This window comes from Tachyglossus aculeatus, unplaced genomic scaffold (genome assembly GCF_015852505.1).
Source record: "Tachyglossus aculeatus isolate mTacAcu1 unplaced genomic scaffold, mTacAcu1.pri scaffold_102_arrow_ctg1, whole genome shotgun sequence".
Lineage (NCBI taxonomy): Eukaryota > Metazoa > Chordata > Mammalia > Monotremata > Tachyglossidae > Tachyglossus > Tachyglossus aculeatus.
In genome coordinates, this window is record NW_024044843.1 from 616,642 (window position 1) to 631,948 (window position 15,307).

Consider the following 15,307-nt stretch of genomic DNA (forward strand, 5'->3'; position numbering starts at 1 on the left):
TAGAGACAGTCCCTACCCAGCAACGGGCTTACAGTCTAGAAGGGGGAGACAGACAACAAAACAAAACAAGTGCTTAATTTTACCCCAATTATTTCATTCATTATTTCATTCATTTATGCCAGTGCAAAGAAATGCACATCCAATAATGTTCACTCACATATATAAATACAAGCTAATGACTCCACAATCTGATTAGTCAATCGTCGGTATTTATTAAGCACTTACTTTGCACGGAGAGCTATTCTAAACACTTGGGAGACTACAATACAACGGAGTTGGTAGACACACTCCCTGCCCACAACTAGCTTAGAGTTTAGATCTTATTAGGGCTGAGATCCACTCAACAGTAAACCTTCCTTCTCCCCAGCAACTATTCCCAGCTCCCTCTCCCTTCTTTCCCTTCCACCACCTACCTTAAGCCCTTCTTACCTGAAGTAGAAAGGATGGTCCCTCAGGACCCTTGCCATAGACGGGAGAGTGAGATGTCAGAGTGAAAAGCTAGAAGCCTCCTTCATTACTGCTTTCACATATTCATTCATTCGTATTTACTGAGCGCTGTGTGCGGAGCACTGTACTAAGCACTTGGAAAGTACAATTCATCAATAGAGACAATCCCTGACCACAATGTCTTTACAGCCTAGAGTGGGGGAGACAGACATCAAAACGGCGAGGACATAAAGCCGAGCCAAACAGCTTCACTGGCAAAAGGAAAAGCAGGATCAAAAAGAAGGGGCGGGGGGGGGGGTTGTTTCGTGGAAGGCTGGTCTCTCAGGGATCTCAATCACTCGGTCAATAATATTTACTGAGCACTTACTGTGTGCACAGCACTGTACTAAGTGCTTGGGAGAGTAGAATATAACAATAAACAGACACATTCTCTGCCCACAAAGTGGATCTGTGGAGAGACGGAGGGAGAAGCAAGGAAAGAACTGCAGAGCACTGTACTAAGTGCTTGGGAAGTGCAAGGTGGCGACTTATAGAGACGGTCCCTACCCAACAACAGGATCACAGTCTAGAAGGGGGAGAAAGACAACAAAACAACACAAGTGGACAGGTGTCAAGTCGTAAGAATAAATAGAATTAAAGGGAGATGCACATCATTAACAAAATAAATAGAATAGTAAATGTGTACAAGCAAAATAGAGTAAAAAAACTGTACAAACATATATAAATGTTCTGTGGGGAGGGGAAGAAGGTAGGGCTGGGGGGATGGGGAGGAGGAGAGGAAAAGGGGGGCTCAGTCTGGGAAAGCCCTTTGGAGGAGGTGAGCTCTCAATAGGGCTTTGAAGGGAGGAAAAGAGCTAGCTTGGTGGATGTGTGGATATGTGGATATGTGGAAATGATAACCCTAATGGTCAACACAAAGGATAAGTGTTCATTCACCTTTAAATTTCAAGCTCTTTCATTGTACTATTTGGCTACAGAATTATGCAGTTAAAACATTGAAGAAACTCACAAATCATATAGCTAAGGTGTCTTGTATAAAGAGAAGCTGGTAAAAGATGCCCTTTGGAAATAATAAATTATACATCCTCCACGTGCATTGAAACTCAGGTTTACCTTGTTTTAAATCATGGAAGAACTCTTTCCAAGTGGTCTTTAAACTTTTGTAGAATCAAAGACTCAACTGGGAATTTACTCACAGAGTTTGTGTCTCCCTCCAGAGCACAGCCCACCCCAGCATGCCAGGTCATAAACACACAGACCAGCCATGAATGGAGAAGGTCTCCTCCAAGAAGCTTCCCTGAATAAGCTCTCTCTTCATTTACCTTCCCCGCACTCTCCTTTGCAATGACTCTGCACCTGGCTGTGTACCTCTTAAGAACTTTGGTTTTCACCCCAGCCCCCATCATTTATAGTACATCTCCTTATGCTCTAATGTTTCCCCAGTTGTACTTTATTTTAATGTCTATCTCCCCCTGTAAACTGTCAGATCATTGTGGGCATGGTAATGTCTACCAATTCTGTTGTATTGCACTTTTCCAAGTGCTCAGTAAAGTGCTCCAACTGCTTAGTACAGTGGTTTGCACACACTAAATGCTCAATAAATACAATAAAATGAAGCTTGCTGTGGGCAAGGATTGTCTCTATTGCTATAGTGTACTTTCCAAGTGCTTAGTACAGTTCTTTGCACACAGTAATCGCTCAATAAATACACTTGAATGAAATGAATGAATGCTCTGCACATTGTAAGTGCTCAATAAACACACGTGACTGATTGATTGATTATCATCCCCTCCTGAGCTCAAGTACTGTGGTACTATCACCGAGCACTGTTTACCCAAGGAAACACTAACAATCATTATGGTACTTGTTAAACGCTGACTAGGTGCCAAACACTGTTCTAAAAGCTGGAGTAGATACAGTTTAATCTGTTTGGACACAGACCCTGTCCCATATAAGACTCACACTCTTATCCCCTTATCTTATCCCCTTATCACTCTTATCCTCTTATCACTCTTATCTTTTATTTTGTTAATATGTTTTGTTTTGTTGTCTATCTCCCCCGTCTAGACTGTGAGCCCACTGTTGGGTAGGGACTGTCTCTGTATGTTGCCAACTTGTACTTCCCAAGCGCTTGGTACAGTGCTCTGCACACAGTAAGCGCTCAATAAATACGATTGATGATGATGATGATGATCCCCGTTTGACAGATTAGGTCACTGAAGCACAGAGAAGTAAAGTGACTTATCCAGGGTCACATAGCAGACAGGTAGCAGTGCTGGGATTAGAACCCAGGTCCTTCTGACTCCGAGGCCCATGTTCTATTCACTAAGCCATGTTCCAGCCCTCCATGTCTCAGAAGGAAGCAAAGACTTCTCTCATACCCTCCTATATTCCAGTCCTTTTTTGTAAAGGTTCTCTATAGTGACTGGAGGTCTGAGAGAAGTAATAGTTAGAAATGTGATATTTGTTAAATGCTCACTATGTGCCAAACATTATATTTAGCATTGGGGTAGATAGAAAATAATCAGCTCAGACACAGATCCTGTCCCTTATTGACTCACAGTCTAAGTAGGAAGAGGAGCAGGTATTGAATCCCCATTTTACTTGAATCCCCATTTTACTGAAGAGGAAGTTGAAACAAAGAGAAGTTAAGGGACGTACCCAAGGTCACACGGCAAGCAAGTGATCTTTATTATTATTATTATGGTATTTGTGATGTGCTTACTGTATGGATAAAAGCTGCCCCGTGCTCCTTAAGGGAATCCAGGGTTGACATTGTATTCCAATTCTCTCTTGGAATCTAAATCCAACTTGAAACCTAGGCCAAATTTCAACCAGAGCCCTAGTTTGAGTCAAAGTCTTAACTCTTGCAGCATGGCCTAGTGGATATAACGAGGGCCTGGGAATCAGAAGGACTGGATTCTTATCCTGGCTCTGCCAATGTATGTGTGCGACCTTAAGCATGTCACTGAACTTCTCTGTGCCTCAGTTACATCACCTGTAAAATGGGGATTTAGCCTGTTAGTCCCATGTGGGACATGGACTGTGTCCAATTTGATTAGCTTGAATCTACCCCAGTGCCCAAGTACACTGCCTGACAAATAGTAAGTGCTTAACAAGTACCTTTAGAAAAAAGAAAAAAAGGAGAAAAACTCTGACCCTACTACCAGGCATCATGCTTGCAAAAATCATCTTGCAGACAGTACACTACTGATTGTCTACCTGCCAAGTGAGGGGCAAATCAGCATCACTTTATAACATAAAACTGCAACAAAGATATCTGAGCATTCTCAAACATCATTTTTTCAATCTCCATGGATATGCACATTATTGTTTCTAGCATTCTGAAAGATTATTCTCCCACTATTTATCTTCCATTCTAGTAGGTTTTCCATTTTATCATATTTAATGGCAGCCATCTCCATATTCTGAGTTTCTTTTTCTTTTGAGACCTAAATCCTCATATCATAATCACTTGATACAGTGCTCTGAACACAGTAAGCTCAATAAATACGATAGAATGAATGAATTGTGAAGAAGGTACCACTGAGAACATAGCCCCCTTTCCTTCAATGAAAAATGTGATCTCAAAAAAATCCCTTCCATTGTGTAATTCCAGGCCTCCCCAACCTGTTTTCACCTCATCCTGGTGAATTAGTCCTTAGCAATATTATGCACTAAGTGATGTAAAGATGACTTTTTAATCATCTCTTTTAAGTGCTTACTGTGTGCCAGACACTGAACTAAGTGCTGGGGTAGATATAAGATACTACTACTACTACTACTACTACTACTACTACTACTACTACTACTACTACTACTACTAGTACTACTACTACTACTACTACTACTACTACTAATAGTATTTGTTAAGTGCTTACTATGTGCCATGCACTGTTCTAAGCACTGGGGTAGATATAAGGTAATCAGGTTGACCCATGTGGGGTTCACAGACTTAATCGCCATTTTACAGATGAGGTAACTGAGGCACAGAGAAGTTAAGTGATTTGTCCAAAGTCACACAGCTGACAAGTGGCAGAGTCGAGATTAGAACTCACGACCTCTGACTCCCAAATCCATGCTCTTTCCATTAAACTACGCTACTTCTCTTAATCATCTTGGACACAGTCTAGATTTCACATGTAGCTCAAAGTCTTAATTTCCATTTCATTTTACAGATGAGGTAACTGAGGCACACCGACAGAAGTTAAGTGACTTGCCCAACGTCAGGCAGCAGGCAAGTGGCAGAAACAGAATTAGAACAAAAATCCTCTGACTACTAGACTTGTGCTCTTTCCACTAAGCCCACAACTTCCCATTAAAAATCAGAATTGCTGACCCCTCCATATCTGAAAAGAGTTTTCAACCCCTGTCCTGTGCCTCATTAGTCAGCAAGGAGGGACTGAGACAATTGTATGAGTAGAACCCACTGAGAACCCTTCTTTGTACATAAGCATTTAATAGAAACTATATCTGCTTAAATGCACAATTGCCATCGCTGCACAGTGCACATCAAAGAGGTAACTCTCCTCCCTACAATTAATTTTAACATTAACTGAAGACTGTAATTAGCTTTCCATCACTTTAAGTAGCAGTTATTCCTTTTCTTGAAAATATTGTATTTGAAATGGCATAGGATAATGGATGGCTGCAATGAGGTGGAGAAAGGGATTTATTCATTCATTCCATAAAACTGCAACAAAGATATCTGAGCATTCTCATGGGGATAGCTCCTTAATGCTTACAAACATCATGTTTTTCAAACTCCATGGATATGCACATTATTGTCTCCAGCATAAATAATAAATAAATAAATAAATAAATAAATAAATACAATTGAGCGCTTACTGTGTGCAGAGCACTGTACTAAGTGCTTAGGAAGTACAATTCGGCAACAGATAGAGACAATCCCTACACAACAACGAGCTTACAGTCCAGAAGGGGGAGACAGACAACAAAACAAACCATTCATTCATTCATTCAATCGTATTTATTGAGCGCTTACTGTGTGCAGAGCACTGTACTAAGCGCTTGGGAAGTACAAGTTGGCAACATATAGTGACGATTCTTACCCAACAGTGGGCTCAAACCAAGTATACAATCATCAATAGCATCAAAATAGACAAATAGAATTATATATATATATATATATATATATATATATATATATGCATCACTAATAAAAGAGAGAAATGAATATGATCAAGTATACACAAGTGCTGTGGGGCAGGGAAGCGGGTTGAGCAGAGGGAGGGAGTAGGTGTGATGGTGAGGGGAGGTGGAGCAAAGGAAAAGGGGCTAAGCCTGGGAACGTCTCCTGAAGGAGGTGAGTTCTCAGTCGGGCTTTGAAGAGGGGAAGTGAGCTAGTTTGGCGGTTGTGAGGAATGACGTCACTCCAAGCCTTCCAAGCTGTATTAAATACAGGCATTGAGGTGGAGGAAGAGATGTTTACAGTCCGATAAACAGTAAGAATTCTCGTTTCTCCTGAGCCTAGGAGAAAACCTGGGTTGATTGTTCCGAGAAGAGGGTGGATAGAATAAGACATATGCAGGAGGGGAAGAGAGGAGTTGTGGATGACATCCATTTCATTTTCCCTTCAAACACGGCTTCCAACACCACACCTTTATCATGGCCGTTTTCACCTCTCTGTTCCTCAGAGTATAGATGAGGGGGTTGAACATGGGGCAATGATGGTGTGAAACAGAGTAAACACCTTATCCTCAGGGAAGGTCTGGGCTGACCGGAGGTAAATGAAGAGGGAAGACAAGAAAAACAATGCCACCACGGTGATGTGGGAAGCACAGGTGGAGAGAGCTTGGCGACGTCCTTCCAAAAAGCGGGTCCTCAGACTGGCTAAAATGGTGACGTAAGAAAAGATCAATACAGTAAAAGTAACCACAACTGTCCCTGTATTGGCGAGGACTAAAAATCCAGTCACATCAGTATCTGAGAAAGCCAGTTCCAGGAGAGGGTAAATATCACAGAAATAGTGATCGATCTTATTAGGACCACAGAAGGGCAAAAAAATGACAAAAAGCCACTGGACGATGGAATGGAGAAATCCTCCTCCCCAGCACACTGCAATCACTGTGGCACAGCGCTACATGTTCATGATAACCACGTAGTGCAAGGGTTTGAAGATGGCAACATAGCGATCGTAGGCCATCCCCACAAGGATGAAAATCTCAACCCCACCAAATAAGTACATGGTAAAGAGCTGAATCATGCAGTCACAGAAGGAAATGGTTTTCGACTCAGACAGCAAATCTCCGACCAGTTTGGGAGTCACTGTGGAAGTGTAGCAGAGGTCCATTAGGGACATGTGTCAGAGGAAGAAGTACATGGGCTGCTTGATGAGGGAACTGCATCTGACGGTGATGAGGATGAGGAAATTCCCTAAAAGGATTGTAATGTAACAGGAGAGGAACAGCCAAAAGCAGAATATCTGCAAATTTCGGTCACTGGACAGTCCTAAGAGAACAAATTCTGTGACGTTGTTCCTCTTTTCCATTCTGGGAATGAGGAATATTTATCTGAAATGATTGCAAAATGAAGAACATTTAGAAAATTGCAGTGGCCATTTCATCATACATATAATTTAATATGGCATACAATAGTGTTTACATGAGAACACTACAAGAGAAATTTTGTATCTTTGCTGAATGTACATCCATTTAATTTCTAGAGAGACGATAAAAATATTTTTTTAATTATTAAGCGCATACCATGTGCCGGACACTGTGCTAAGTACCAGACTACTGGTTAATCAGAGAGGAAACATTTCTTCTCCCATATACGGCTCACAATCTAAGAGGTAGGGAGAATGGGAATCCTATCCCCATTTCATAGCTGAGAAAACTGCAGTACAACAAAAGTAGCCTGGAAAGAACAGGGTCTGGGGAGTCATGAGATTTGGATTCTAATTCCAGCTCTACCACCTCCCTATTGTGTGACCTTGTCTAAATTATTTGCCATCTTTGTGCCTCAGCTTCCTCATCTGTAAAATGGGGATTAAATCCTTCCTCCCTCCTACTTACACTGAGAGCCCCAGATGGTACAGGGACTGTTCCTGGAATTATTATCTTGTATCTACCCCAGCGCTTAGTGCAGTGATTTGCATGTAGTATGGCCTTAACAAATACCACCATACAAATCATAGTGATAATAATTATCTTGCATCTATTCTTGTGTATAACACAGGGTAAGTGCCTACCAAATACCATTATATATCAAGCAATCAATCACATTTATTGAGTGCTTAATGTTTGCAGAGCACTGTACTCTGTTCTTTGGAGAGTACAATATTACTGAATTAGTAGACACATCCGCTGCCTGACTATTATCAATGGTTATTAACAGATTGAGTGGTTCAAGATCATCCAGCAGTCCAGCAGATCTGGGACTAAAATTCATGTCTCACTAGCAGTGCCATTATCTTCCCTCTGGGCCACAGTGACTCAAAATAAATTTATTCCTCTGGAGATCGTATCTGTTACATGAGAAGGTTTCAGAATTCCAGCAATCTGATTTCCTGTCTCTAATAAAGCCCATCATTCACGGGATTCCTTTAAGGACCACCTGATTAGAACCAAGAAATGACATGAAAGTGTTTATTGAGACATTTTTGAAACCATCTTTATCTTCCTACATAGAAATGGATGGTTAAAAAATGTCTTATCTGTCACATGATATTTAAGAAAAAAGCTTGTGATTTAAAAGAACAAAATTTACAGTCCGTGCTCAATTTTCCAAAGAGAAACAGTCAATATGAACCTAGGTCATACAAATCTGGCTTCCATTTTATACTAATATGACAAGAGACCTGCACAGAAAAGTCCATGAACCAAAGGATGAGAACTGAGAAATCAACAGAGAATGTTCATGTTATAAATTTCTTTTTAAAAAAAGCTTACCTGTTTGTTAATCTTCACACAATGATGCATTTCTGTGTGCTTGGATCTTCATTTCCAGTCATGTGAACAGAGCTGCATCAGGACAGAACTCATATCTCAGTGAAAGTCCAACCTTCACGGTGGATGGAGACAGTTCTCCAGAAACTGGGGTTTCTGAATCTCAAGTCATCTCTGGTTTCCCGAGAGTCAAATTTATTTCCTTGGGGCTGTCTGAGTCATGTAACCTTACCCACCCAACCTCACCCAGTGAACCCCAGCACCTCTGGGTTTAGACTCAATGAGGGGCACAAATAACAGCCATACACCACCATCCACATGACTATGGATCAGTCCCTTCAGTCCATAATAATAATGTGTGGTATTTGCTAAGTGCTTATTATGTGTCTGGCACTGTACTAAGCACTGGGGTACATACAAGGTAATTGGGTTGGACACAGTCCCTGTCCCACGTGGTGCTCACAGTCTTAATCGTCTTTTTACAGATGAGGTAACTGAGGCACAGATAAGTGAAGTGACATGCCCAGGCTACGCAGAAAATATGCGGCAGCTGGGATTACAATCCAGGATTTTCTGACTCTCAGGCCCGTGCAGCATCCATTAGGCCATGATGCTTCTCTGTGTCTCCCTAATCCTCCAAAGCCATTGTTCATTCATCTCCCCATCAAACAGAAAGTCCTACCCATCCTCTCTAAGACACACCATCAGCTGCTTATTCCTACCTCACCTCGCCGATCTATTACACCCCAGCCCACAAACCTTGCTCCACTTGCACCAATGTACTTGAGTCACTGTTGGTTAAAGCACTAAAATAGCCCATCCCCACAGAATTCATGTTAATGTCCTTACACTTTACCTGTTCCTCTATATCAATCAATTAATCAATCGTATTTATTGAGCGCTTACTGTGTGCAGAGCACTGTGCTAAGTGCTTGGGAAGTACAATCTAGCAACATATAGAGACAGTCCCTACCCAACAGTGGGCTCACAGTCTAGAAGAGGGAGACAGAGAACAAAACCAAACATACTAACAAAATAAAATAAATAGAAAAGTACAAGTAAAATAAATAAATAGAGTAATAAATATGTACAAACATATATACATGTATACAGGTGCTGTGGTGAAGGGAAGGAGGTAAGATGCGGGGGATGGAGAGGGGGACGAGGGGGAGAGGAAGGAAGGGGCTCAGTCTGGGAAGGCCTCCGGGAGGAGATGAGCTCTCAGTAGGGCCTTGGAGGAAGAGAGCTAGCTTGGCGGATGAACAGAGGGAGGGCATTCCAGGCCCGGGGGAGGACGTGGGCCGGGGGTCGATGGCGGGACAGGAAGGCTGAGTAGGTGCGAATGAGGTTGTCGTTAATGTAACTTGGTGATAACAAGGGCCTTTTTCCCAGGGTGGGTGGGGGGGAGGGTCAGTCAGGACCGGACCGGGAAGGGGATTTGGGGGGCACTATAAGGAAGGTCGCTTAAGTGGGTGGGGGTGGAAGCTGGGGGCGTCTATGGCGGCGCTCGGAGGAGAGGAGCCTTCCGGGAGCAGCGGGGGCCACGCGGTGTGATGGCGGGCGGGCCTCTCGGGAACGGAGTCCCGGGCGTCTATGGCGGGCATCTCTGGCGCTCTGAGGAGAAGATCCTTCCGGGAGCAGCGGGGGCCACGCGGTGTGATGGCGGGCAGACGGGCGGGCCTCTCGGGAACGGAGTCCCGGGCGTCTATGGGGGCGCTCTGAGGAGAGGATCACTCCAGGAGCAGCAAGGCCGCGCGGTGTGATGGCGGGCGGGCCTCTCGGGAACGGAGTCCCGGGCGTCTGTGGCGGCGCTTTGAGGAGAGGATCCTTCCGGGAGCAGCGGGGGCCACGCGGTGTGATGGCGGGCGGGCCTCTCGGGAACGGAGTCCCGGGCATCTAGGGCGGCGCACTGAGGAGAGGATCCTTCCGGGAACAGCGGGGGCCACGCGCTGTGATGGCGGGCGGGCCTCTCGAGAACGGAGTCCCGGGCGTCTATGGCGGGCCTCTCTGGCGCTATGAGGAGAGGATCCTTCCAGGAGCAGCGGGGGCCACGCGCTGTGATGGCGGTCGGGCCTCTTGGGAACGGAGTCCCGGGCGTCTATGGAGACGCTCTGAGGAGAGGATCCTTCCAGGATGTTGTCTTGTTTCTTTTTTTTGTTTGTTTTCTTGTTGTTTTGTTTGTTTTTAATTCATTTCTATCCTTCTAGATTGTATGCTCTGCGAACAGGCAGCATATCTGCCTGACTTGGTTGCACTGTACACTTCCAATCGCTTAATACAGTCCCTTGCACATGGTAAGTGCTCAGTTCATTCATTCAGTCAGTCATATTTATTGAGAGCTTGCTATATGCAAAGGAGTATACTAAGGACTTGGGGGAGTACAATATAACAATGAAGAGACACATTCCCTGCCATTCCATTGACTGCATGAATGAGGGTGGGCAAAGATGCCTCCAAAGTCCCGCTCAGAGTCTGCACTGCTCTGTCGGACTCTCCTCAGCTCTGACCGGTCCAGCCCGACCCGGTTCCCCTCAGCCTCTCCCCGTTCAGCCCAGCCATGCCCGGTTCTCTTTAGCTCTCTCCGGACCATACATGCACCACTGCACTCAGCTCCATCTCTTCAGGGTGCCACCCTGCACTCCTTAAGACAGCCGGGTTAATGTCTATAGCCCAATTCTCTCCTGTGATCTCAACCCAGTTTGAAATCCAGCCCAAATTCCGACCAGAGCACTGGTTCAAGACATAGCCCTAACTCTTGCAGTGTGGTCTAGTGGGTAGAACATGGGCCCACTCCAGTCCATACTTCATTCTGCTGCCCAGATCATCTTTCTACGAAAAAGGTTCAGGTCATGTTTCCCAACTCCTCAAAGAACTCCAGGGGTTGCCCATCCACCTCTGCATCAAACAGAAACTTCTCACCATTTGCATTAAAGCACTCCATCACTTTGCCCCCTCCTACCTCACCTTGCTACCTCTCTTATTACAACCCAGCCTGCACACTTCACTCCTCTAATGCTAACGTTATCACTGTACCTCGATCTCATCTATCTCACCGCCTACCCCTCATGCAAATCCTGCCTCCCCCTCTCTCCCTCTTCAAAGCCTTATTGAAGACACTTGTCCTCGAAGAGGCCTTCCCTGACTAGGCCCCCCTTTCCTCTTCTCATACTCCCTCCTGTATCACCCTGAATTGCTCCCTTTGTTCATCTCTGTTCACAACCCCGTAGCACCTAGGTACATATCTGTTATTTATATATTTATATTAATGTCTGTGTCCATCCCCTTGACTATATACCCAATCTGGGCAGGGAATGTGTCCATTTATGTTTGTATTGTACTCTCCCAAACATTTAATGCAGTGCTCTGCCCACAGTAAGTGCTGAGTAAGTACAATTGAATGAATGAATAAACTGGGAATCAGAAGGACCTAGGTTTTAATCCTGTCTCTGCCACTTGCGGCTTTGTGACATTTGTGAAGACACTCAAATTCTCTGTGCCTCAGTTACCTCATCTGCAAAAGAGGCATTGAGCCTATTAGCTCCATGTGGGACACAGACTGTGTCCAACCAGATTAGCTTGTACCTACCTTAGTTCTTATGCACAGTGCCTAGCACATAATAAACACTTAACAAATACCATTTTAATAAAAAAAACCCTCTGAACTTATCACCCTTCATCATGCTTCTGAAAATCAACTTGTAGGTACTACACTTCTGATTGTTTACCTGCCAAGTGAAAATTAGCTTCACATTATAAAATAAAACTGTAAGAAAGATACCTGGACAGTTCCATGGACAGTTCCTTAATGCTCCTCTGACTTCTGCATCATATTGTTCAAACTCCATGAATATTGTTTCTGGTGTTCTGAAATCTACTTCTCTTCCATTCTAGAAGGTTCACCATTTTTCCCACCAATCAGCAGCCATCTCCCTATTCCTAGCTTCCTTCTCTTTCAAGTCCTAAATCCTCACATCAGTTTCAATTGCAGAAGAAGGTACCACCTAGAACACTGCCTTCTCTCCTTAAATGAAAGACATGATCTCAAATAAATCCTTTCACTAATCAATTCCAGGCTTCCCCAACTCCTTTAAACGATCTCAACCTGATGAATTATTCCCTTAGGCAAAGGTATACGGCAATAGACCCGAGTGATGTGAAGATGAATTTTTTAATGCCATTTAAATGCCTATTGTGTGCGAAGCACTGTACTAAGTGTTGGCGTATACACAGGATAATCATCTTGGACACAGTATAGGTCCCACATGGGACTTAGTTTCTTTTAGAGGTGAGGTAGCTAAGGCACAGAGAAAGAAGATAAGTGACTTACCCAAGGTCACACAGCAGGCAAATGGCAGAGCAGGATCAGAACTCACATCCTCTGACTCCTAGACTCCTTCTCTTTCCACTAAGCAAGACTATTTCCCATTTAAAATCCTAAATGCTATGTCCCCATGTTTGAAAAAGAGTTTTCAAACCCCGCTCTGCGCCTCATCTAGCGGTAGGGAGGAAGTTAGGCAGTTGTATGAGTAGAACTCACTGAGAACCCTGCTTTGTACTTAAGCATTTAATAGAAACTATATCTGCTAAAACCCACATCTGCCATCACTGCACAGCACACATCAAAGATGTAACTGCCTCTCCCTAGAAGCTTGCAATTAATTTTAACATCAACTGAAGACCAAAATTAGCTTTCCATCTCACTGAGCAGGAATTGTTCCTTTTCCTGAAAATATCTTATTCTAAATGACATGGGGTAAAGGATGGCTGTGTAGACATTAAGATGGAAGAAGGGAAGTTTATAGTCTGATAAATAAACAGTTGGAATTCAGGTTTCCACTGGGCCTATGAAAAAAAACCAGGTCTATTGTATGGAGAAGAGCTGGATATATGGAGCAGGGCAATAAGAGGTGAAGGAGAAGTGGATATTTATTTCACCTGCCAGATTTTCCCTCCAAACATGGCTTCCAGCACCACATCGTTCTCATGGCCTTTTTCATCTCTCTGTTCCTCAGCGTGTAGATGAGAGGGTTGAACGAGGGGGTGATTATGGTGTAAAAGAGAGCAAACACCTTATCCTCGGGAAAGGTCTGGGCCAGCCAGAAGTAAATGAAGATGTAAGTAAAAAAAAAAAATGCCACCATGGTGATGTGGGAAACGCAGGTGAAGAGAGCTTTGTGACGTCCTTCCAAAGAGCGGTCCTCAGAAAGAATAAAATGGTGATATAAGAAAATCAATCAATCAATCAATCGTATTTATTGAGCGCTTACTGTGTGCAGAGCACTATACTAAGCACTTGGGAAGTACAGGTTGGCAATATATAGAGACGGTCCCTACCCAACAGTGGGCTTACAGTTCAGAAGGGGGAGACAGAGAACAAAACAAAACATATTAACAAAATAAAATAAATAGAATAGATATGTACAAGTAAAATAAATAAATAAATACAGTAATAAATACGTACAAACATATATACAGGCGCTGTGGGGAAGGGAAGGAGGTAAGGTGGGGGAATGGAAAGGGGAGGAGGGGGAGAGGAAGGAAAGGGCTCAGTCTGGGAAGGCTTCCTGGAGGAGGGGAGCTCTCAGTAGGGCCTTGAAGGGAAGAAGAGAGCTAGCTTGGCGGATGTGGTGAGGTAGGGCATTCCAGGCCAGGGGGAGACGTGGGCCGGGTGTCGACGGCGGGACAGGCGAGAACGAGGCACGGTGAGGAGATTAGCGACAGAGAAGCAGTGGGGGTGCGGTCTGGGCTGTAGAAGGAGAGAAGAGAGGTGAGGTAGGAGGGGGCGAGGTGATGCAGAGCCTGGAGGCCGAGGGTGAGGAGTTTTTGCCTGATGCGTAGGTTGATTGGTAGCCACTGGAGATTTTTGAGGAGGGGAGTAACATGCCCAGAGCGTTTCTGGACAAAGACAATCCGGGCAGCGGCGTGAAGTATGGATTGAAGTGGGGAGAGACAGGAAGATGGGAGATCGGGGAGGACGCTGATACAGTAGTCCAGACGGGATAGGATGAGAGTTTGATCGAGCAGGGTAGCAGTTTGGGTGGAGAGGCAGATCTTGGCAATGTTGCGGAGTTGATACCGGCAAGTTTTGGTGACAGATTGGATGTGAGGGGTGAACGAGAGAGCGGAGTCGAGGATGACACCAAGGTTGCGGGTTTGTGAGACGGGAAGGATGGTCGTGCCGTCAACAGTGATGGGAAAGTCAGGGAGAGGGCAGGGTTTGGGAGGGAAGACAAGGAGTTCAGTCTTGGACCTGTTGAGTTTTAGGTGACGGGCAGACATGCAGATGGAGATCTCCTGAAGTCAGGAGGAGATGTGAGCCTGGAGGGAGGGAGAGAGAGCAGGGGCAGAGATGTAGATTTGAGAAGACCAAGACTATAAATGAATTCTATGCAACAATCCCAGAATTGAAAAAATTAAAAACCCAATTAAGTGCGAAAACCCAATTAAGTGAGTATCTGTGTAAGCCATTTCTAGGAGAGGGTAAACATCACAGAAATAGTGATCGAGCTTATTGGGTGCACAGAAGGGCAAAGAGATTGCTAGGAGCAACTGTATCATGGAATGGAGAAATCCAACTCCCCAGCAGATTGCCACCATTCTGTTGCATTTCTGCTGGTTCATGACTATCGTATAGCACAAGGGCTTGCAAATGGCAACATAGCGATCATAGGCCATCCCCACAAGGAAGAAATCTTCAATACGCCCAAAAAATGCATGTCCAAGAGCTGCATCAAGGAGTCGCCGAAAGAGATGGCTTGCTTTTCAGACAACATATCTCACAACAGCTTGGGAGTCACCGTGGAAGTGTAGCAGACATCTATGAGGTACAAGCGAAAGAGGAGGAAGTACATGGGGTGCTTGAAGTACATGGGGCTGTCTCTGATAGTGATTAAGATAAGGAAATTTCCCAAGAGGATTGCAGTGTAACAGGAGAGGAGCAGTCCAAAGCA

The 15,307-nt window shown here is 44.3% G+C and overlaps 1 pseudogene; it reads right to left on the reverse strand.

Moving 5' to 3' along the window:
• Positions 1-658: 658 nt before the first annotated feature.
• On the reverse strand, positions 659-6,958 carry LOC119922466 (annotated as a pseudogene).
• Between the last annotated feature and the right edge of the window lie 8,349 nt (positions 6,959-15,307).